The sequence below is a fragment of the Hemicordylus capensis genome, chromosome 4 (assembly GCF_027244095.1).
Source record: "Hemicordylus capensis ecotype Gifberg chromosome 4, rHemCap1.1.pri, whole genome shotgun sequence".
Lineage (NCBI taxonomy): Eukaryota > Metazoa > Chordata > Lepidosauria > Squamata > Cordylidae > Hemicordylus > Hemicordylus capensis.
Window position 1 is genome coordinate 70212736 of NC_069660.1, and position 24744 is coordinate 70237479.

General features: G+C 45.0%; 1 protein-coding gene across 7 annotated transcripts in view; it reads right to left on the bottom strand.

The window, feature by feature from the left end:
- ATP2B4 (ATPase plasma membrane Ca2+ transporting 4) overlaps positions 1 to 24744 on the bottom strand; it is a 234218-nt gene that overhangs the window by 171487 nt on the left and 37987 nt on the right. The window contains exon 1 of one of the 7 annotated variants that reach the window (XM_053250135.1): positions 369 to 473. The exons of the other annotated variants lie outside the window; for them this stretch is intronic. The gene's annotated coding sequence lies outside the window, so the exon portion shown is untranslated. Of the gene's footprint in view, positions 1 to 368; positions 474 to 24744 lie in introns of those variants that run through there. 7 annotated transcript variants of the gene reach the window in all.

Sequence of the window (24744 nt, forward strand, 5' to 3'; positions counted from 1 at the left end):
GACTAATAGACAGTGTTAGTCCTCTCCTCTATAAGTGTGTTTAGCTTCCCCATCTAGCTACCGGTCATTGTAAACCGCCCTGAGCCATTTTGGAAGGGCGGTATACAAATCAAATAAATAATAATAATAATCACCACAAAATCATCCAAGCAAATTCTAAACTTTAAAATATGTGTTGAGTGAAAAAGCCACTTGCTGTTGACTGTCCTCAATTTCCCGCCAATTAATTTCAATGCATGATCCTCAGCTTCAGTATTATGAGAGAAACAACAACTTCTCTATCCACTTTCTCCACGCACAAACCAGTCCCCTTGCCATTCCAAGAGACAGAATTCCACGCAGAATGTTCTGAGCTGCCACCCTTGTACCTTAATTAGCAAGTTCACCGCTGCTTTACAGACACTAGGGCTCTGCAAAGATTCAGCTTTGATGAGTCAAAGCCACATCACCTGCACATCTGCTCCGGCCCTTCAGGGAAACAACAGCTTGCAGTGCTTATCTCTGCATAGAGCACACCTGGAATGGCCCTTAAAAGGCATTTGGAATCGCAGGAAGCCACAGTGAAAGGTACGTGGCAAGGTGCATGGAGAGTGCTGGGAAATGTAGTCCTTCCCAGCACTTTTCTCCATAGGAAAAATAGGTATATTTTCTCCACACACAACTGGTTTGTGTGCGAAGGAAGTGCTTAGATAAAAGTGTATGGATATCTTTTTCCCCCCATGGGGAAAACGCAGGGAAGGATTACATTTCCCAGCACTTCCTGTGCACCTTGCCACATGTCTTGCAAGATGTCACCAGGACGACCTACAGCACTGAACCCCTTTAAAGGTCCTGCCTGCTGCTGTGCAGACTACCATTCCATGTAGAGGCAAGTGCTCTAATCTGCTACCTCCCACAGGAATAGCGGCAATGTGCAGAGGATTTGACAAAGCTGAAGAATATTTATATACTGCTTTTCAACAAAAGTTCCCAAAGTGGTTTACATACAGGGGAAAAAAAAATAAAGATGGATTCCTATCCCCAAAGGGCTTACAATCTAAAAAGAAACATAAGATAGACAGCATCAACAGCCACTGGAGGGATGCTGTGCTGGGGGTGGATAGTGCCAGTTGCTCTCCCCCGAAGAATAAAAAAGAACCAGCACTTTAAAAAGGTGCCCCTTTGCTCATTTAGTAGGGTTGACATTGACACTTCCAAGCCAAATCTTTGAGCAGTCCTAATAAGCACTCCTGGTTGATCAGAACATTGGGAGGTATTGTGTATACTCAGTCCTGATTCTCTGAAAAATGCATTCAGCGCAGGAATTCCTGGAGAACCTTAGGGAGAGCTGGCTCCATCATGCCTTCACAATCTTTTTCTCTGTAATCTTGCCAGTTAATTGAGATTTCACATATGAACTCTCTCATGGGCAAATCAGTCTGTACACCTGATGACATAAAAGTCAAGGAGAAGAGATATGATTGGTTCTGCATCCTCCGTTCTCCCTAAAGTATATTTGGATATACAGAGTTATGTCCTTCTACTTCAAACTAATACACCAATGTAATTTCCTTGCTGCTAGGTAGCTTTTGGTTGCTATCATGCCCCATCCTGATTATCCTTACTACTTCACCCTTCAACACTGGCTGGCATCCTGCCTCACCAATTTAGTGATAAGCATCTGAGCTGTCCCACTCCCCCAAAAAAGGAAATGGGGACAATTCCACATTCATGATCCAAATTCCTGCTGCCTCTCTCTCTCTCTTTTTTACATATTTTTAAGATGATCCAGATCCAAAATCTATAATAAAAGCAAAGCTCTGTAGCTCTGATTATGCAAATTAAAGGAAATTTGCCTACACACAATATAAAATATGTACTCTGTTTCTTTTACTCAGGGTGTAGGGTAGGGAAGTATATTGAGCACTGAAGCCCCAATCTGTGATCATCAGAAGTCCTTCTAACCCTTCTCTGGCTTATGAGATTTCACCAGGCATCTACTCAAATATTTACAAATGGAGTTTCATAACCTTAAGGCCTAGAAACCTGACTTTTTAAAAAGTATATAGTTTTCAGTCCTTACAATGCTGAATTCTGCACCAGGTCCCATACTCTGTGCTTACATGGCAAGATTATAGAAGCACAGAATACACAGAGGCTTGGCCATGCACGAACGACATCTCCAACAGATTGTATGCATGTGGACCGATATTAGTATTGTGCCTCTAATACAGTTAGTCTTGACTTAATGTTTCCACACCTTTCAGCCAACATCCTGCAAATAAACTTGCCCTGCGGGACATCCGTCAGAGTGCTAAGAAGGAAGAACATTCATAAAAGGAGACAAGAACAAGAATCCCAGGGTGAGGAAAAGGTGAACAGAATGAATTATCGGATGGAGTTTCCTTATACACTTGAAAACAAACTCCAGCTTGCTCAATGGATGCTAACAAGCTCACTTTGAAAAGCTACATTCAAAGCTTTCCATACTGCTCCCCACCTGCTCATTCATTTTTGTAATTTGCACAAATCATCTTCAGCCCTGATTCTACTCTTGTGGTAACTTTAGCATGAACTACTTTCCTTTGTAGCATCTCTATAGAAGGCTGTAGGGATGTACACAAAACTGGAAAAGCTGGTTTGGCTCAAATCCAAACCGGATTTGAGCCTGCCCATTCCGGATCTGTGCACCCAACTGAACTTGGTTTGAACTAGAACTGAGACAGTTTGAAAGGACTCGGAGGTCTAATAGTAAAGGAGAATCCAGTGAGAATAGCTCTTTACCAGTAAAGGGCTGGGGGAGGTGGTGGGGAGGGGCTTCCCTAAGGCAAAGCAGGCAGGGGAGAGCAAGAAAGTACTTTATAAGTGTCATTGGTGGCGGCTCGGTGGCCGTGGGGTGGGGAGGCACAGGCCTCCCCTTGAGTAACCTGGTCTGGTTTGGGCCTCTGCACAGGTGTGGAGGCCACTAAAATGGCCTCCACACATGCACAGAGGCCATTTTAGTGACCTCCATGCCTGCGCAGAGGCCTGAACAAGGCCTGGGGCTACTCAGGGAGAGGCCATCGGGGGGGGGGAGCCACCGCTGTCCCCGTGACAGCCAGCTGTGGCACTTGTAAAGTAATTTCTTACTCCCCTGCTGCCCGCTTTACCTTTAGGGAAGCCCCCCTGCCCAACCCTTTACTGGAAAAGGGGAGTCCTCACTAGATCTCCCTTCACCAATAAAGTTCTGAGCTGGCTCGGTTTCGAACCAGGCCCAGTTTGACGCTGAACCTGTCGAGCCGAGCTTGGCTCGCACACCCCTAGAAGGCTATGCTGAGATTTTTATTTTTTCATGGTTAACTCCCAATGCATTCTTTATACAATAAAAATATTTTGGACCCTACTCCCTGGTAGCAACTAGATCTCGGTTTTGTCTTTCCCTTGTTTAACCAACTATGCCCATAGGAGAAGGCACAATAATAAGTTACTCTAAATCCCTGACCCATCCGATAGTGCTTTTAATGCATTTTATCTTGGGATGCTTGGAACATTTCCTGGTTCTTTCAATATTAACCAAATCTATTCTGCTCTCTGTACACCAGAATTTTAATGGCCTAGGGAGGTAGCAGCTCATCTGCATAATTTCCCAGCAGCCTCAGCTGAAAACACTGGAGACTGCGACTCCCTTGGACTTGGGCTTTTGGCCACCCTACACCGTCTCCACCACTGGGCTAAAAAGGTGCATCATATCACAGAACCTCAGGCAACTTTCATGCAGTAAGAAAGGAAGAACCAAAGGCCGCTCCATCAGTAGAGGCAGAGGTCAGAACATGGACAAGAAGTAAGAAGATGGACCATGAGAGCTCTATGTTGGTCATTTGCAATGTGTACACTATGCTTATTTTTTTGCCTGGAAGCATCAAAGATCACACCTGAAGCAAGTGTTACTGGTTGCTCAGGTGGAAGAGAAGGTAAGAAGGCCAGAGGAGTGAGTTTCTATATTTTGCCTTATTGCAGAGGTTGTGCTGTTCTTGAAGAGGTCACAAGGGACATGACAGCCAGGACAACAACAGGGGACTATGAAGGAGAAGACAAGATCTGCAAGAGTGAAGAAGATGCATGGCAGATAGTAAGAGAATCTGAAACATTCTGAACAACTGGAAATACTAGCAATGGAAGGAAAGACAGATCACAAGGATGCATACAGGTGAGTAGCTCAAATCTGTATATATAGTGTCTGGAAAGTGAACACACAAAATGAGCTGAAGCAGGTGAGGGATGGCAACAAAAAATGGGTTTTTTCCAGGCATATTCAAAAGAGAAGGGGGATTACAAATGATCACGAGCCAGCAATGTGATGTAGTTGCAGATAAGGCCAATGTAGTTTTAGACTGCATGAACCCCAGTTTCCAAGTCAAGAGCAGTAATTGTTTCACTTTATTCTGCACTAGTCAGATCACATCTGGAAGACTGTGTTCAGTTCTGGGTGCTACATTTTTAAAAGGATGTAGACAAATTGAAATGGGTTCAAACAAGGGCACTGAAGAGGAGTGGTTGAAGGAGTGGGGTATGTTTAGCCTAGAGAAGAGAAGGGAGCATGGTGGCAGCACTCTACAAATAGCTGAAGGGCTGTTCCATAGATGAGGGCAAAGACTTGTCCTCTGTTGCCCCAGTGGGCAGGATTAGAAGTAATGGGTTTGAAATTAAAGTGGTTTGGCAATGGAACCAGTTACCAACTGATGGCTTACAAGGCTCCCTCCGTTTCTGCATATATAGTGTAAAGGGCAGGTGCAAATCTCTAGTTAAGCAGTGGCTACACTGCCGGGAACTGCAGCAGATTGTAGCTTCCTAACAACATGTCCACCTTGTGCTCCCAAGTGGGAAGGGCCGAGGATCAGTGGTAGAGCACATGCTTTGTATACAGAAAGTCCCAGGTTCAATTCCTGGCAGCTCCATGTAGGGCTGGGAAAGACCCCCATTCAAAACTCTGGAGAACGGCTGCCAGTCAGTGCGGACAATACTGAGCTAGATGGACCAAGGGTCTAATTCAGTACAGGGTAGCTTCATATGCACTTCTCCTTCATATGTCTAGGGGGCAAAGTACAACTATTTCATAGAGCCCAAGGTACAGGTGTCCTCTCAAGGTCTGAACTTGGCAACTTTCCTTGATGCCAGTGAAAACTGCAGGGATGATCAGCCATCAGCTCTGCTTTGTAGTGATGGAGGGCTAAACTCAGAGTTGAACAGAGTGAGGATAGATCTGCAAAGGGGCCAAAGGTGAGCAGGAGAGATAAAAGACAACAGGGTTTGGGAAATTTTTGTTTTTTTTAAAGGCAGAATGGTGGGAGAATCAGCATTGCCAGCCTACAAACCGTCCAAGTTCTTTCTGGCAGCAGGGCGAGGGGATTCCTATCTCGAAATTCTCTTAGGGGCTTAAAATAGGCCATGTCATTTCCTCCCACTAATAGCTTTGACCCGGCAACTGCTCCAGTGGCTGGGAGCTGGCGGGAGTCTGGAAGCTGCAACAAATGGCAAGCCTCCAGTCACCACCACAAGCTGGACTGTGCCATCATCAAGTGAACCGAAGAGCTGTTTGGGGATGAATAAGAACACAGGGTTATCAAGAGCCTGTTCTAGGGAGCAAGAGGTGCTGTGCAGCATGCCCAACGCTGAAGGCAGCTTGGTTTCTCACAGATGACATCACACCCACAAGACCATGCACTTTTAATTTGGAGTAATTGCTCTAGAAGAACTACTTATCTTGAGTATGTGCCCAAAGAGAGGGAAGGAGAAACGAGGCAGTAAATGTTGCTCTCCCCATTTTAGAGATGGAGATTGTGACAAAAATAGATGATGGCATAGCCATTCTGGATGAGACCCAAAAAGAAAACAGCCCTTTGTTCTTTTCTGCTCCGGTTGCTTACACGGAAAAGCGCTGCTAAGGAAAATGCAGTTCTATAGCCCTTTCTCCGAAATGCTTTTCACGATCAGAGGTTTCCCTGGCAATGGCTTTGATAAACTTGAAATGTTTTCTTTCCTTGGAGTAATCAATGTCCAATTACCCTTTTAAGCATTATTTTATTGTTGTTGAGTTCCAACAGCCAATCCCCCCCCCCGGGAGAGACAGTATCCTGCCTGTCTGTCTTTCTTGCCTTTTGTCCAGCCCCAATGAATAACTATGAGTTGAGATCCCATGTGCTGCTTGATCTGTTTGTCCGTCATACCATGACTGGCTCTAAAATTACATAGCAAATGGGGTCATTCCCCCCGCCCTCATTTGGTTCTTCTTGCTGCATAAAGCAGCCTGATGTCCCCGTAGGCGTTCCTGAGGGTAGACTCAAGGGGTCTTACTTTCTGCTTCCTTCCCCTCTGTATCCTGACTACAGAGCCATGTGGAGTAGCCAGTTTTTAAGCAGGGAGTCTGGGTCTGTTTACCTCAAGCTTAAGGTTCTTCTTCTTGCTCTGAACAACAGACTCCTGACATTTGCCAACCCTGTACATAAATCTACAACCATACAACAGAGTTAGCACTGTGTGGGGTAGTTGGCAATGGGCCCCACTGCAGTTGTCAGGGGGAGGCAGCTAGTAGCCAAGGGAACCCGAGCCATCTCCTGACAGGAGTGGGATGAGGGGAAATGATGGCATTATACACAGAGGCAGAAGCTGCTGGTAGAACTGACCAAGCAGCAAAGAGACACTAGCTAAGGGCCCTATACTCTGGTTTCTATTCTGGTCCACCTCATCTTTTGCCTCTAAAACCTTTTGGTTAAGTCAGTGGACTATGGGGGCGGGGAGGAATGGTGCATCACGAAAGGCCCTGGAGTTCAAATAAAGAAGGGTGTGCTTCAGGTGCGTTCACACACTCTAGCTACACAGAAAGCATTGCTGGGTCCCAGAGCAAAGTCTGAGGCGCATAATTCAGCAGCCTTGCTGAAACAATGCATGGGTCTAAGTCCAAGCAGTGTCTGTTCAGGCATACCATACATGTGTGTTCATTCAAATCGCCCCTCTACCTGTGCTATAAAATCCTGTTTATACGGGGTTTTGTAGCATATGGAGAGGGGCAATTCTGATGAACACCCCTCACATGCCATTTAAAGGATGTGCCGAGATTGCATCGGCACAGCTTTTAATGATGGCAGGGTGGATGAGTTCTCGCCACAGAACCACACATTATGTGTAGCAACCAACTGAACTGGCCCAAATAAATTGCTATGGAGGGAACTAATCTGACTACTTTCCTATCACTATATTAATTGATAATTACCATCCTCCCAAGTTAACCAATTTCAGCCTTAAATGTTCACATGTCAGCCATCTTGAATTGGGAAGGATGACATCATCATAAACTATGCCATTGAGGTGTTCCTATGTGTCATTCACTACAAATGTACCAAATTTGGTACAAATCAGTTAGGCAGTCCACAAGTTAGCTTCCTTGCACCTCAACCGTTCACACTTCTGCCATCTTGAATCAGGGTGGATGACATCATCACAAACTACACCGCTGAGGTGTCCATATGTGTCCCCACAACTGTACCAAATTTGGTTTCTACTGGGCCAAGCACTGCAGAATTGATAGGACGACACACACAGGGGTGCCGGGTGATCTTACAACTTTACTTTTCTTTTAAAAAGTAGGCTAAAACAGCACAAGACCTGCCTGCTGATCATCGGATGTAATAACTGCACATGTTGGCTGGCATTCTAATGGTGTGCTTGTGCAATAAAGAAAGATGAGCTCATGCAAAAGTGTTGCATAGCTGCGCTAAAAAACCCCAGGAACTTTCAAAACTGCACTAAAAACTGCGCTAACCCACCACCACCACCACACTGTACAAAATTTATCTTTAAGACACATGAGGCATGTCATGGGCTGTGCCAGCACAGACATGCTTGCTCTGGCACAAACACTCTCTGGGAACACAAACTCCAGACTTCGCATAAGTAGCCAGCGCTACAGCCTTGCACTAACAAACATGCCATTAGTCAGGATCTCAGTTACTGTGAATTTTCTGAATGTATTTGATTTGGAAATCTATTGTAGGGTGTGGCTTCTCAACACATGTACACAACATGCACATTTAGTAAATTACATGCATGCTATTTCCATGTATGATTATTTACATGTCACACTTATCTGTTGGCACAAAATGTTTATTCTATTCTATTTAATTTTATTCTGTATTTATGTTTTTATTTGATTTAAAATTATAATAATTTTTGATGATAATGATGAAATTGTGGTGATGATTTACATGTGAATTTCAGGATGGGCTTGCCCACTACACAGAAGCATTTTGTGTAGGAAAAAGGGAGTGTTTGAAGCAGCCCACAGTTACTACTCAGAGCCAATCCAGTTGTTATGGATAACAGGCCACCCCACGCCAGAGACCAGCCAGCAGTCAGACATCTCTGACAACTAGCATCCAGGAATTTTAGATACCTTCTTGCAAGCCTTTGGAGCTTATTCTAGCAAGCCAGACTCTGCATTGAGAATACATGACATTCCTATATGGATTAGAAGGCAAACGTTACACATACTGACAAAAGCTTGGTACAAACAGAGTTCCTTGTGCTCCATATAGGACACCCTCAGGATAAAGGCACAAATCAACATCCTAGTTCAAAGTAAGTCTGGGGCTTCAGTACACTTGAAAAACATTTGTTACTCCAATCTGAAATTGCAGATCTGTCACTGCGGAATCCCAGAGTCACCATGCTCCAGATTTCTTAGGACAATATGCCAAATACAGTGTGTGTGTGCACACGCACACAAACACACTTGTGTGCACGCACACACACGAAGGGGTCTGGTTCACACAATCATTTGAAACTAGGTTTAATGTAGGTTACCAACATTAGCATGGTTGTGTGAACTCACGCCAATGTGGTTTATGGCCTGAGATGAATCTGAGATTCCCACCTTGGTGTGGATTCGCAGAATCACACTAATGTTGGTAACACACAAAACTAGATTCAAACAATTGCGTGTCTGAGTGCATGTGTGTGCGTACAGCTTCAGTATATACACAGAAAATACTGGTGGCTACCTAACCCAGGAAAGGGGAGCATCCTTAAATTTTAATTTACAGTTTCTCTGCCAAAATTCTCCAAGGAAAGAGAAGATACATGTAAAAACAATTTCTTCCATGCAAGCCCTCTAAAGGGTTAAACAGAATTACAAAAAGTGAAGGCAGTAGGAAAAAGAGCTTTCCTCTCCCAGAGAGAGCCAGTTTGCTGCTAGTCCCGCTTTCCTTCCCAGCAAGCCCTGCTCCTGGGAAAGTGTAGGCTGTTTTCCATATATAACTGCAAACTGTTCCATGCAGTAAGAAGGCTAATTAAAGGGAGGGCGGGAGAGAAAGACGCATGTAGAAGACCGAAAGGCAATAGTTATAAGAAGAATAGTGCCTAGGACGAGGGCTAAATTAGAACCTTGCAAAGCAGAGTTTATGATAGCCCTGAAGGATTCGACCCTGCCAGAAATAGAGGCAATCATCAGAGGCTGTGAAAGTATACAGAAAAGCAACAGGAGTGCATGGAGTTTTTTTTAAAAACAACAACAACGTGAATAGAAAGAAATTTTAATCTCAGGGTGTGTGAATATATATTATGCTTTGCTGTCATTCACTCCAAGGCGGATTAGTTTTATTCTGGAGCGGTTGCCAATGTTGCACTAGAGAAAGGCTGATCTCCGAACTCCTGGATAACTAAGCTATCCACTTGCAACTACCTAAAAGTGATCTAGCAGTTACTACTTGCTCTGCTTACCAATGCTCCAGTACAGGGTTGCACAACTTTGGCCTTCCAGCTGTTGTTGGACTACAACTCTCAAGACCCCCGGACACATCTTCAGGGATGATGGGAGTTGTAGTCCAACATCTGCAAGAGGGCCCGAGACTTATGCATCCCTGCTCTAGTACGCTCAGAAAATCCTCTGGCACAGCACGAGAATGGGTGGTTCACATCTTACTTAAACGCATGAGCACCATTTTAGAGGTGTATATATAGTAAACCTGAGAATAAATTTTAACCATCCACCTCGATCTTTAACTTTCCTCTTTCTTCCATCCGTTCCACCCAGCCTTGTCCCTCACACCTGTCCCACAGTCCCCCTTCCCGGTATAGATGCTCTTTCCCAGTACTGTTGCAGGGAGGCAGCTTTTCCCAACAGACATGCTTAGCAGTGCTCAGCCATTAGAAGTAAAGAGCAGAGTTCGAAGGGACTGTGCAGGCCTTCTAGTCTAGCCACCCCCTATTTAGTGCAGGCACAAAGAGGAGGTGGGAAACAGACAAGCCAGGTAAAGGGAAAAGCTCTCCCTTGTTTAAGCCCCTACCTCCCTTTCTGGTCTATCCTCCATCCAAGGAAACCCAGGAAACCCTAGCTCCCTGAACTTACTCCCAGTCCATTTCTGGGCCCAATTCAAAGTGCTGGCTTTAACTTTTAAAGCCCTAATTGGCTTGAGACCAAGTTACCTGAGAGAGTGCCGTGCCCCTTATGACCCAACCTGGAGCTTAAGATCTTCGGAGGCCTTCCTCCAAGTGCCCCTGCCAAACAAGGTGAGATGGGTGGCTACCAGGGAGAGGGCCTTTTCAGTGGTTGCACCACATTTGTGGAATAGCCTCCCCAGTGACCGTTCACTTGGCTTTGTCACTTTGTTCTTTTAGATGCCAAGTGAAAACCTTTTCGTTCACCCAGGCATTTTAAATTCTGGTTTTCAGATTTGATCTGATTTTAACTAATTTTTAAATGAGTGTTTAAGCCACTTTGTATAGTATTTTGTATTTTCTTTTTTGTCTGTTACGATTTAATGTGTGTGTTTATTATATGTTTTAATCCTCTGTTGTGAGTCGCCCAGAGAACAATTTGTTATGGGGCAGCTAACAAATAAATTTTATATCATTATTATTAATCTATCTATCTTTCTATCTATCTAATTCTCCTAAACGTACCCATCGTTAATCCCATGTGTGGCAGCTCTCGTGAGAGTTGGCGAGCGAGCTGATGATTAGCGATGGAGACAGGCAGAAAGAAACTGCTGGCCAGGAGAATGGCTGCCCATCAAGGGAGGAGAAGGGGTGGCCTAGCCACGGAGGGGGCATGAAATGGGGCTGAAGAGGGGAGGAGCACAAACTGGGGCTGGGGGGAGCACGAAATGAAGATGGGGTAAGATACAGAAAACTAGGGGCGCAGATGCTCTGCACCAGGTCAGCTAGTAGTTATTATTGCTGAATGCCAGGTTGCTGCACTTAAGAACAAAATGTTTTGGAGTCTTGATTCCTTGGCTGTTCTGGCTCTTTTGTGCATTTATGGCAAACCACACAAACCCCAATGTCAAAGCTCTTGCCTAGGTGCTTTAAATGAATACAACAGTCATCTGTTTGGGCAACATTACCCCTACTCCTTTTAAAGCATCTCTTCTGGGTCACAGAGTTCATGCTGGAAATCAAGGGTCATCCCCTGCAGAGGCAACTGAAGGTAAGGTAAAGTGTGCAATCAAGTCAATTTAGACTCCTGGTGCCCACAGAGCCCTGTGGTTTTCTTTGGTAGAATACAGGAAGGGTTTACCATTGCCTCCTCCCGTGAGGTATGAGATGATGCCTTTCAGCATCTTCCTATATCGCTGCTGCCCAATATAAGTTTTTCCCATAGTCTGGGAAACATACCAGCGGGGATTCGAACTGGCAACCTTCTGCTTGTTAGTCAAGCATTTCCCCGCTGAGCCACTTAAGGTGACCGGGGCAACTGAACAGCACATAAAATCAAGAGTAAGACATTCAAGGACTGCTCTAGCTCTGAAGACTGAGCATTCCCCACTCCACTATGGTACGGATGAGTAGGTGAGGTGATGGGCTTGATCCTTGACAGAGGCAAACACACCACAGATAGGAAGAGTTCCTCATTACAGGCTTTAGACATTTCTGCAACTCGGTCTGCCCACGTGCAGATCCCAGAAGCAGGACTGCACAGAGGCCAAGAAAAAGAATGAGTCATCCATCCAATATAAGGTCCTGGTTATAGTGTTGTTACTCCCTACCACCACGAAGCACTTTGATTATCAGTTCTGCTATGCTCACCTCTGAACATGATGCTATGGGTAATGCTATATAGCAGAATTATATGCAGCAGTTTCTGGATAACAGCCATTCGGTACAGGTTGGACCCATAGAGCATTTTTACTCATCAGGAGGGAACCATAAATCAAACGCTGACCCTCTTCACCTTGTACAAGGGAAATCTAAGCACAAATCTAAAGCCTGTTAGGGAGAGACAGTTTATTGCGCAATGGACATGCATTTGTTTCTTACTGTGTACAGTCCACAAGCCTTCCCTCAAAGTTGCACTTCTGTTCAAGTACAATTACATTTTCCAAGCCCTGAGTATCTTCTGTCTGGGAAAGTAAGTATGACAGCATATTCATGGATGCTGTGATTGCTGTAGACTGCAGTAGTAATCCAGGTTTGTGCAGGGCCCCATTTGAGAAAGAGAGAGTAGTGGATTATATGCCAGACTTCGAACATGGGTTGAAATCCCCACACAGTGGTAAAGATCATTGGGTGACCTCATCTTGGACCAGTCACCATCTTCCAGCCTGATCTATCTCCGACTTGCTGTGAGGATAAAATGGAGGTGGGAAAGCCACATAAACCACCCCTTTGCTCCTTAGAGGAAGGGATGGAATAAAAGTGACATAAATTCTGATGAGCGCATCAAACAGTCCTGAGCTTTGTACCTGACACAAAAGAAGATAATTAAACCCATGTATCATTCACCATCAAACCAGACAGAGATATAATGACCGCAAAGATACAGTTCTGCTGTCAGTATAAAAGACAGCTGAACAAATTACCCAAATGAAGGGATTCTCCAGGAAGTTAGTGGGCAGAGAACTGGTTGGAAAAAAGACACCCCCCCACAAAATCAAAAGTCATTTTCTTTCAACCAATGTGTGTGGAAGGTATCTACAAGCAAATATGAAATACTTTAAGAGAGCCACCATGATTGGCATAATTCCACACTTATCTCAATCAAACAGTAACGGGAAACATACTGCTCTTTTCTGACACAGTTTCCCATTTCTGCTGCTAATCTAGCAGGAAGAGTAGATAAAAGCATTGACTCCAAGCACAGCAAGGGCTTCAGAACAGTTTCTAAATTGCCGGAAGAACAGCTGGGGGAAAAAAGAGGTAATAGCGGCCATGTACATACACTGGAAGTTCAGCTCTCAGATATTCCATGGGAATCTCTAGGAATAATTTACTCTTGCAGTTGGAGAACACCACTGGCTTTATTTCTGAGGACAAAAAGCACACATCTGAGGATTATCTCATGCAAAGTCTATGTCCATAGATCAATGGCGCTTCCTGTACACACTATATGTAACCAGTAGCATAGTTTAGCCTGTAAAGAACGAGACACAAAACTAAACTCTGGTGGAGGGGAGAAGAGTCGACTAAGTCTACAGTCAAAGTAATAACAGAATCATTTACTTTTAGAGTTAGAAGGAAACTTGGTGGTCTTCTAGCCCAATGCCCTGCTTCTCCTGGTTTCTTTCCTGCTGAATATCCTTCTTCCATTTCACTCTCTGGGAGGACCAAAGGAAATATTTCAGTGTTGGTTCCAAAGCATTTCCTTTCAGAATCCCCAAGCTAGAGAAATGAGGTTTGAGATAGATGAATTTTTGGAACTTCTCCAAAGTTTGAATTTGTTTACTGGATCTTAAGTAGGTTTTGCCTTCCTCTTTTTCTGGGATGGCTAATAATACTTAGCATTTGTATCGTGCTTTCAAGTGTTCACAGCACTTTACAAATATTATCTTAATGTAATCTTAACAACTCTGAAAATAAAGGATTATTACTCCACACTGGGGAGGTGGGGCTGAGACAAACCACCTCATGGGCCCAGGACAGCGGCGAGATCTGAATAGCAGAAATCTTGATTCAAAGCTCAGTGTCTTTAGCCATTACTAAAACAAATTGGCTGCCCAATGCAACAAACAGATCCATGATCAGATCGTGTCAGCTGTCACATCCAGTGTGCTGCTTTAATACAGGGGTGGCTAACCTGAGGCTCTCCAGCTGATGTGAGACTGCATCTCCCATCATGCCCAGCTTCAGTTTATCCTGAGGCAGCCACCTTTCCCATTTTCAGCTGCAAGCTCCACCCAGTATGATGAAAAGGTTACAAAGCACAATATGGGCAGGATTCTGTTAAAAGTGGTGGGACTATGGTGGCAAGTGTAGCTTCACTCACTCTGACCAGCAATTCTCCTCAAACTGATAAGTCTTAGACGGGGCTCTATCTAGGATGATCAGATTTCTTAGAGGTTCCCACTGTATCTTGTGCGAGTCCACCATCAGAGATTATTAGGAGAGGCTCAAAGGCTTACTATATTCCGACAGGGCACAACGTTTCACTCCCTCTTGGCTTGCTCCGCTCATCCTTTACAGTACAAGCTCCAGCTTGCTGTGGCTGCCTGTCATAACTAGTTTAGGTTGCCCAAACAGTGCTTAGGATGTTCATAAGTATTATGAATAATGTATATAAAGTGCACTGATCACTCAAAAAGACTGATTAAATGCTTCTAATTGGCATGTGATTGCCAATATCATTTAACATATGAGGCTCAATTATAAAAGCTGACATATATCTTCTACAATAGACGTTTCCTGGGCCAGAATCACTACTGGTGTGATTACAAAGGATGCAGCAATACTGCATCACTAATAAAGGCCCTTCCAGGGTAAAAATTGTACAAATGACCTCTTTGCTGATCATTTGTATTAGCCGCCTATCCCGTACCAAAAGTGCAGTGGTATTTCCTGTCCCTCTCGAGTGAAGGGGAGTGCATGTTTTGAGACAGATGTCCCTGTGCTTGCAGAGTGAAGGAGCGGCTTCCTAGCAACTCAGTGTTTTGAGTGCTGAGAAACAGTCATCTCCCCACAACAGAAGCGCTTGCTAGGGCAACGTCATCTGGCACGTGCCTTGCAAATTAGCAACCACCGTGCATCATCTGCACAAAAATCACATTGTCTGGAAAGACCTCTGGTCTGGTCCCATATAGAACACAAACTTGGCATATTCTGCTTCACTTGCTGAGTATGTTCCAAGTTGCAGTTTAGGGCCCTTTCACAGATTAAGCAATGGCAAATCCTAGCTTGTCATTGAGCATATACTTGACAGGGATCTACCAATGCCAGCTCCCTGACACATGTATGATATGCACTTGCTGTATTCATGTTTTACATGTTTAGATGCACAGACAAAATGATGTATGAAGCTGCTATCAACACTAGCTCCTCGAACTAAAATCATTTGGCACAAGGAATGACACACACACCCAAATCCTGCCTATGACTCACCTAATGATAATGCCTTATCACCTAGACATTTTAGAAGGCAGCAATATTAACAACATTCAAAAGAAGCCAATTCATCTCACATCAGGCTGGGTGGAATCCTGTAACATCTTAAAATAATATGACTTCAACAGCTGCACTGAATCAAGCACACTGAACAGACTGTATCTGAGAATGATGAGAAGTCATTCTCCTTTGCATGTACCTCAACATTTTCTTCCCATTTCCCCTATACATTTCTGCATCCCATTTCTGCCTTTTCCAGGAGCCAGTCTATGAAGCAGACAAAAACACTAGGGTCTATGTTTAGGGTAGAAGAATAGTCTCTGAAACAGAGCTATTCCTTACCCCCTGGTGACTTGGCCCCTCAGCAAAGTCACACTGGGACAGAAAGATGCTAAACTGATGATGCTGGAAAAGGATGCTAACGAACGGGTACATGGGCTTATGATGCTGCTGCTCATCAGCTAATGGGGAAGAGGGGGAGGAGTACCTGATATTAGAACATTTGCTCTCTTTGCTAGCGTAGGGAAAGCACTTGGAAGCATCAGCTTGCTTCCAGTTCCCAATACATATTTTCAATCCAACTTTTAAAGCAATGGAAAGAGGTCTCAGGACAGTTCCAGGGCCATACATCTTTCTCAGTCCTCCCTATTCTCACATAAACCGAGGATGAGGGACATAAGTCACAGATCCCCCATAAATCAAGAACTGCAACAAGAGACAGGATCATGGGTGCACGTTAGCAAAATGACAGCGCAGTGCCTTTGTCATTACTCAGAAGGGTCCACCCCAGGAAAAAGACGGAAGCCTCCTTCGAGCCTATCCTTTCATGGCTTGTTTCCAGAACCCCTGAAATTTTACAGTTTCACAGAGCAGAACTGTGTTGGGAACATGTGCATTTCAACAGATCATAGCACACTCTGTCATGCGATGCTGCGTACTGCAGCAAGTCAATGCATCCTGCAGGGATCTGATGCATTACACGTTCGACTGCAGCACACTGCAGTGACACCACGACTGCAGAGCGAGCTGCTCTCACCAAGCCGAGGCACAGCGGGGGAGGGAATGCTGGGAAGAGGAGGAAACCTTGTGGCACATTTTTCACCCATGACCCTTCACCAGTCTTTTTTGCTTGGCGCCACCCAGTGTTGCTAAAATGTGATCCTTTTGCAGCACAAAGTGGCCACACATACTAACAGAACAGGATCCAAACTGGCACTCCTGATGGAGCAGCCCAGCATCTGGAGATGATGAGTGTGATCATCTGCAGATGGCAGGCCTGGATGGATAAAGGACATGGTAAAAAACAACAAAGCAGAGGAAGGAAAGTGAACAGACAAAGGGAAGCAGAGGGGGAGAAGATGGAGGGCCTGCTTACAGATTAGGTTTGCTCCACAAGGCCAATGTGTCGTCTGTCATGACCTTTTAACGTACAGAGGCTCAGCACAAGGACTGGGCAGTTTTCACTACACCACTAGAAGCCTCTCTTCGTGGGTGTTTATCGTGGCCTAGTAAAAAACACCCCATCCATCTGAGGAGCTACTTTGCTTAAATTGGGGAGTACCAGAAACATATGCAATTTAAATCTGCTTCCACAAGGCAGAAGCTGCAACACATGCACATTTCCCTAGAGCAGGGCTTCTCAACCTTGCATCCCCAGATGTTATTGGACTATCACTCCCATCATCCACAACCACTGGGTATGATGGGAGTTGTAGTCCAACAACATCTGGGAACCCAAGGTTGAGAACCCCTGACCTAGAGAGTTTGGTACTCAAGGGCACACTACTTTGGAACACAGAGGATCTGTTTTGCTGTCATGACAAATAGCCATTAGTAGACCTGTCTTCAATGAATTCACAAACTCTTTTTTGAAAAGCTACTGATGCTAGTGATGATCACTATAACTTGTGGCAATGAACTGCACAAGTTAAATGACACACTGGAACACAGGAAGCTGCCATATACTGAGTCAGACCTTAGGTCCATCTGGCTCAGTATTGTCCTCACAGACTGGCAGCGGCTTCTCCAAAGTTGCAGGCAGGAATATCTCTCAGCCCCATCTTGGAGATGCCAGGGAAGGAACTTGGAGCCTATATGCTCTTCCCAGAGCAGCTCCACCCCCTAAGGGGAATATCTTACAATGCTCACGCTTCTAGTCTCCCTTTTGTATGCAACTAGGGCAGATCCTGCTTAGCTTAAGGGGACAAGTCATGCTTGCTACCACAAGACCTAGCTTCCACTGAAGCTAGGGTGGGCGTGAGAAGTGCCACCTAGCCCCACTTTGTAGCCCAGCTCTTAGCCAGGGTTAAGGGCTCGACCAAGCCTTTAACCCAGGCTCTAGGACCGTGTGTTCACTGGGGATATGTTTAGCCCCAGCAGACCACAGAGGTGGGTACCTAAAGTGTCTTTCTCCGGGGGGAATCCCCCAATGCATTGCGCGTATTGCGCAGTGCATTGTGGGATTTTCTGAGGCCGGGATGTGTTGTCCTGGCCTCTGGAGCTCCGTGCTTTAGGTATGCAGTGCAGATCATCTGGGAGTGCGGTCTGGGTCATCTGAAAGTGCTCCCAGCAACTTTGTAGCCATCATGGGGTGGGGGGAAAGCGGGTTTGACCACTGCCACCTACCACTCCGCCTGGTTGTGTGAACAACCTCATTGTGTCACATTGTGTCATAAGGCTTTTACCCCTTAGGGGTTGCCAGGTCTCTCAGATCACCTGATCCTGTTTGTCTTTTTTATGGTGGTTGTTTTTTCGTGTTTTACAATTTAACTGATTTTAAGGTTTTAAATGTGGTTTTTTTCTTTTAATGGGGTTTTATTGTATTTTAACTTCTGTAAACCACCTTGGGATGCCTTTTATACTGCATAAAAGGTATACAAACTGAATAATATAAAAACTGAATAATAAATAAATAAAATAAGCATAAGTATTGTGAAGCTGAGCTTCCATTTGTCTGTGCTGAACAAACAGCCAATTCTGATTCTGACCCCAGGAACCTGAATTTTCCCAGCCTTTGTGTCCACTGAAGCCTTAGGCTACCATACAAAGCTAACAGGGCTGGTGTCAGGAGATGGGCAATCTGGACTTGAGGATTCAAACCTCTTGGGGTCAAGACAAGTCCTAAAGTTTCAAAAAGGGAAATTCCAGAGACTTGTGCATTCACCCACTTTCTGGCCAATTCAGCTCAGCAGCTTCGCATGGGACCTTTTTCCAACACAGAAATAACCACTGCAGGAGGAAACATGCACAAAATGGACTGGTATGGCCGTAATGCCAAGCCATGGTTTGGAGAGAGTCACCTTAAGTGGCGCAGCAGGGAAATGCTTGACTAGAAGGTTGCTGGTTCGAATCCCCACTGGCATGTTTCCCAAACTATGGGAAACACCTATATTGGGCAGCAGTGATATAGGAAGATGCTGAAAGGCATCATCTCATACTGCACGGGAGGAGGCAATGGTAAACCCCTCCTGTATTCTACCAAAAGAAAACCACAGGGCTCTGTGGGCACCAGGAGTCGAAATCGACTTGACGGCACACTTTACTTTATGTGAACAAACCTTAAAAACCTTTGGGTTACATGGCTTTTTCCTTCCCCGAGGTGCCACAGCCCCATCCCTAGTCTGATACAAAGCATAAGGCCAAACTACACATTATGTTAAACAGTTGGTCCCTGTGCGTTTGGTTCCTTTTTATTCAACATCAGACATGGAGCTGGGGGAGATCTGGACTGGAATGGAGGGAAAGAGCTAAAGCCTTCCTCTGCCCCTGCTATGGGCCCAGTCTGTACTCAAACACAATCTTACAAAAGGAAATAAAGCACAGAAGGGCTGAACGACATGTTTGGAGGACCACAGTGTGCTGGTTCAAAGTGACTAACTATGGTTTGCCTCAAATCAGGAAGGGAAGGAAGGATCATGCACCACAAGGGAAGGAGGTAGCTCAAGGGCCCTTAAGGACTCATTTGTGTTATGCCAAAATATGGTCTGGCATTTTGTCTGAACTGGAGTATATTGCAAGATATTATATGTTGGTTTCCCAAGATGCGCATTGATGACAAAAAGATGCTGCTACATGTCCTTCAATGTAACAGTGAGTACATTTTATTTCCAAGGAAGGAAAGCTGTAATTTAAATGAATAGGCCTTCCTCGTACTACAGTCAGAGGCAAGATTTTGGTAGTAATGCTGGCGGTAGGAGCAAGAGCTAGAGATATAGCAACTTTGCAATTCTACCACTTGCCAGATCTGGATTTAAAACTCTGAAAATGCCTTTACCTTTTTATGTATGGTGCAGCAAGGATTAAAGGGGCCCAATCATTGCCTGTTACCCAAAGGGCCCATACACTCTCTGGAGCCAGCCAGGCTTGGTAACAAGACATCATTTGGAAGACTATAACACCTACTTTAGAAAAGCAGATCTCAGTTGGGATGGGGCTGTAGCTCCCTAACAGAGCATCCCAGGTTCAATCCCTGGCATCTCCAGGTAGGGCTGGGAAAGACTCCTGCTTGAAACCCTGGAGAGTTGCTGCTAATCAGAGTAAACGATACTGAGCTAGATGGACCAATGACCTATCTCAGTTATTGGCCTATCTGTGTAGTTATTAGTTTAGTACTGAATTCTGGCATGTAAATAAAATCCTTTGTTTTGTTAAACCTGCTGGAAAGTGGGGGGCCGGGACCCCAAGTATTCACATTTATTGACCTTGCTTCCTATGTGTACATAAATTCCTATGTGTAGGTGCTGGCACAACTATATAGTCTATGTTCTAACATGAGCACCACAAGAATCTTTTGGTACATAAGCGCAGGAAGAACTCTGTTGTGACACCCTCTTAAACCTTTTAGCCATTATTTGCACACTACAAACCCCACCTATACATGACAAGCAGATTGGAATTGCTTTGATAGGAGGCTGCAATTCACTTGACAAGGGCTTATTGAATGCAAATTTTCAGGACATTAACATTCACATACTGTATGGCCACCTGCTGCATCACAGCTTGGGGTCCTGGAGGCATCTTGTACCCGATTCTAAACACAAATAAACACAAACCAGGTTGTGGTTTATATTAAGGATGGCTGGAAAGCAGATTGGGGTTTACTGGTGGATCACTAGATTATCTGCAACAGGTTGGCAATGGTTTTGGACTCCCAATTGCTGAACCGTAGTAACAAAAGGCTTTCTCCCTTAATTTAAGCTGTTATAAGCCTTGATCTATAATAACGGAGATGTAAATTTGTCCAGGTATATAAGATTTGTCCTTCTCAGGGAATGTCCTTCAACAGGTAATTGGCTCCATCCCCTGAGCAATCCTTTGGCATCTGGCTCTACCCTCAACCCTCTGGCTGACATCCAGACTAAATTATTCACGAGTAGTCCCACTGAAATTAGTGGGACAAGTTGGTCATGACTCACTTGTCCCGTAATTTAATTTGGACTGCTCAAGAGTAATTTAGTCTGGATGTCGCCACTGTTTTGCATTTGGCTCAAGTTGGTGGACTTTGGAATACTTGTAAAAAGCAAAGTAAAACTTGCAAGCCTGAAATCTGCCCACACCTGGTTCAGATGACTAAAACAAATCCCAACAGCATCACTGAAACCAAATCACAGTTAAGTGAAACTCAGAGACCTCTGTAAAAAGCTGCACTGAGTAATGAACGAAAATGACACTAAAGTGGAAATATCTGGTGCTGTTGCAGAATGTAGATGTTGTTGTACCAACAGTCCCCAAAGGGTTGCTTGCCACACAACAGTTGCAAGTATGTGAAAAGTCTGAATTCAAATTGCAAAAGCCTGGCTGAAAGCATGGCGAGTCCCTCTTTTGTCTCTGCAGCAGAACTTGGGATTTATCCCTGCCCAGTATGACTAGTGAGCCACAACTAACGATAAAGCATTGATTCACAGCTTTATGAGAAAGCCTTGATCCAACTGTAAGCATTGCCAGCTGCTTATGCAACTGTAATTCCACAGAGCCTCTTGCTAGGGTGGGACTTAATGGACTAGCGGCAGTTAGAAATGGGACAGATTTCTCCTTTCAGGAAAACTGGGCAAAAGTTCCTGACAGTTAATGGAATGGGTCCCACTAGTTTCACATAGCCATATGAGAATTTTAACACCTTCACCATCCTCATACATTTCCTCTGCAATTTGTAAAACATCTATTATTAACATTGCTTAATTCAGAAATGAAACAGGCCGGCTAAGGGCTACATCAAAGCACCTATGTACTGCATAAGCATCACCCTGTACACACACCAGAGAAATCCCAGGACCCCACAATTTTGTGTGACAGCTGTTCAAGGCCCTTCACATCACAGGTTAAAAGCACTAGAGACTGACCTAAACTCAAAAACTGGAGGCAATATTTGGGAGTGTGGTCAATGTGAGCTGCTGCTGTGACCAGCTTTGCAAAGTACTTGGGAGTCAGAGAGAAGAAAAAGGGTCAACTCATTCCAGTGTCAAAGTGTACTTATTCTTTCCCTGCATCTTCGCTCATAGGAACATCGGAAGCTGCCATATACCACGTCAGACTATTGGTCCCTTTACCTCAATATTGTCTCCTCTGCATTGCTTCTCCAAGGTTTCAGACAGAGGTCTTTTCCAAACCTACCTAAAGATGCCAGGGACTGAACCTGGAACCTTATGAATGCAAAGCAGATGCTCTTCCACCAAGAAACGGCCTCATCCTCAAGAGATTACAATTGAACCATCAGAGCACCTTCTCACAAATCCATCTTGAGGTAGATCTCAAGATGGCAGAGATTGAACCTAGGAGCATCTGCATGCAAAGCATATACTCTGCTACTGAGCTATGACCTCTCCCTCTCTCTGACATACACTGACAGTGAGGCAGGGTCACTCCTCCACTCAGATTTAGGATGAAGGGTCACTCCTGCAACTCAGCTAATGATGCACCCAGGCTGATCCTGTGCCAGAGATTTCTGTGGCTCACAGTGCACATGACTTGACTAAGGTCATATAGAGCAGGGGTTCTCAACCTTGTGTCTCCAGATGTTATTGGACTTCAACTCCCCAGAGGCCTTTGGCTGGGGATTATGGGAGTTGAGGTCCAATAACATCTGGGGACCCAACGCTGAGAACACCCAATATAGAGTCACCTGTGCCACACACTAACATTCAGGAGAGGAGAGCTGGTCTTGTGGTAGCAAGCATGACTTGTCCCCATAGCTAAGCAGGGTCTGCCCTGGTTGCATATGAATGGGAGACTTGATGCGTGAGCACTGCAAGATATTCCCCTCAGGGGATGAAGCCGCTCTGGGAAGAGCAGAAGGTTTCAAGTTCCCTCCCTGGCTTCTCCAAGATAGGGCTGAGAGAGATTCCTGCCTGCAACCTTGGAGAAGCCACTGCCAGTCTGTGAAGACAATACTGAGCTAGATAGACCAATGATCTGACTCAGTACAGTTTCCTATGTTCCTATGTACATTTATCAGAAGGCACCTGCATCCCAATTCTTCTGCATTCCAGCATTCCATATTTTCCTTCTGTGAAGAGATCCAAACTCCAGGTTTTGTAAATATTCTACATAGGAAGCTGCCGCATACTGAGTGCTCACAAATGTAGTCTCCCATTCAAATGCAAATCAGGGCAGACCCAGCTTAGCAAAGGGGACAATTCATGCTTGCTACCACAGAGCTTTAGGACAGTGCAATTGGTCCTAAGCACTCCCACTGAGACCTGAACCACCCCAAGGCCATTTCTCCTGCAGTATTTCTATAAGATAGGTGTGTCCATGGCTTTAGTACACAGCTGATGAACCAAGAGCAGGCTTGCAGTGACCTGGTTTCCATGAAAGTCTTGCTATTCCTCTCAGAGGACTGCACAAGCAAGCAAGCTTCTCTGCAAGTCTTCCTGGGTGACACACCAGGAAGCCGGCAGTCACAAGACTGCCATAAGTCCCTTCATCTGCCCCCACAGCTTCTGTCTGCACAGCCTCGATGATCCTGCCCATCTGTTTGAAAGGGCAGCTCTGTCATCATTCCAGCAGCCAGAGCTTCCAGGTGAAGCAGGTCTCCCTTGTCCCACAGTTAACGGCAGAACTCTGGCAATAGTGCTGGTGGCAGAAAGAGGGGCCGGGAGAACAGTAATTTAACACGTCATCCACTACCTGCCAAGTCTGCATTTCAACCTTTGATGATATCTGGTGTATCTGCAGTGCCACTCCCACCCCTGGCACTGGTGCCAGGACAGCCACACTCCCCTCCAAGCTGGGCTCTGCATGTGAGTGAATGAAGGAATAACTTGGTATCTGAAGGACTATCTTCTCCCATAAGTATCCCCCCCCCCCCCACACACACACACACACTGGTCATCCAAGACCATTCCAGGTATCTTGACTGAGTGAAGCTCCAAAGATATGTACTAAAAGTGGAGCCTTTTCAGTGGCAATGCTGACTCTTTGGCACTCCCTCCCCATGGAAATCAGACAGACCCTCACTTTGTCTTTGTTTTAGATGCTAGGTGAAAACCTGGCTTTTTCAGAATGCTGTTTGAGTCCTTGCTCTTAGGCTGCTGAGTTTAATCCTGCAACTTCTATTAAATACTGGAGGTGTTTTTTTAATGTTGTTTGGCTTTTGTTTCATCTTTCAAAAGTTTGATATTATGGTGTTTTATTGATCTCCAGGTCTTTCTGGAGAGTTTTTTTAAAAGGGTGACAACAGTTGGGCAAGGGTGCATGTAACAGGGATGAGGAGAAGAGAAGTCTGCTTCAGATGAAATGACCTGTGGATAAAATCCACAGATATCCATGCACAGTAACAGACTGCATATATAGAGTTAAGTATGAAGATCTGCATACACTGACACTAAGCAGAAAGACAGTTCTTCAAAAGCTACACAAGCTTAGGAAGGGGGCTCAAATCTAAGCAGCACTGCTCTTTCAGAACGGTGTTAAAAAGGACTGTAAATTGTTTTGGTGTTTTCACACACCAGCTACACAAGCAACCGTCTCCCCTGATGAACTGCATTAACTTCTATTTGTCATCCAGCAGATGTCCAAGTAATTACAGGTTCCCAGGAGCACAGCAGCCTGTGGCTTTAAAAATCTGACCTTCAACAGCAAGCCAGAATGTTTTTCAGCCCTCGGATGTCCTGTGTTGCAGAGAACCTCCTGAACTGTCATTCTCAAAAGGTAGGTCATGTGGGGAGGTTGCCAGGCTGGCGGCAGCAGGTGCTGGAGAAAGAGCGGCATGGAGACAAAATGGATGCATGACTTTGCAGTCAGGTGTGAGAGCAATTGGCAAAGCTTGCAGGCAGAACTGTGTGGGTGGGTTCCTTAAGTTAAAAAGGGGAGCATCAGCCGCTCTAGACGATGCCCACTGCAGTCTCTCCTTTGCCAAAGCTTAGCTTAAAGCACACAAGCTAAGAGCTCATTTTGCTCAGTTCCCATTTATTTATCTATCGT